Here is an 814-nt window from a genome sequence, read left to right as displayed (position 1 = left end):
AGGACAGCCTCTTGATGATAGAATGGCAGAAAACGCCACCGCGCGTTATTTAACGCCACCGCGCGTTATTTAACGCCACCGCGCGTTCGCGCGTTCTTTACGGCACCACGCGTGGTTTTCGCGCGTTATTTTGCGCGTTCGCACGTTATTTACGCCACCGCGCGTTAGGATTTGCACGTAAAAACACGCCCGATTTATGACCCCAACGGCTTGCCATATAAAGAGAGGTCATCCCCAAACATGTCAACTTAGCAGAGTAAATATATTTTCTTTAAAAATATGTATGAGAACTGATAGTCTGTTTTCACCATTTTGATCAAATTATATCGCAAAATTATATTCTATAAAAATGTTTTTTTCTTTATTGAAGATTATGTCATATAATATTATAAAAACATGTCATTTTGACAGCATCTAGTTTGTTATGTAGCATATCATGATTAGCTTAGCATCTCATGTTTGTTATGTAGCATCTCATGTTTATGATGTAGCATCTCATGTTCGTTATGTAGCATCTCATGTTTATGATGTAGCATCTCATGTTTGTTATGTAGCATCTCGTTTATGATGTAGCATCTCATGTTTATGATGTAGCATCTCATGTTCGTTATGTAGCATCTCATGTTTATGATGTAGCATCTCATGTTCGTTATGTAGCATCTCATGTTTATGATGTAGCATCTCATGTTCGTTATGTGGCATCTCATGTTTATGATGTAGCATCTCATGTTTTTGATGTAGCATCTCATGTTTTTGATGTAGCATCTCATGTTTGTGACTTACATTACAATCATTACATTGTTAATGATTGTAC

The sequence above is a fragment of the Austrofundulus limnaeus genome, unplaced genomic scaffold (assembly GCF_001266775.1).
Source record: "Austrofundulus limnaeus strain Quisiro unplaced genomic scaffold, Austrofundulus_limnaeus-1.0 Scaffold136, whole genome shotgun sequence".
NCBI lineage: Eukaryota > Metazoa > Chordata > Actinopteri > Cyprinodontiformes > Rivulidae > Austrofundulus > Austrofundulus limnaeus.
This window is presented reverse-complemented; position numbering follows the sequence as displayed.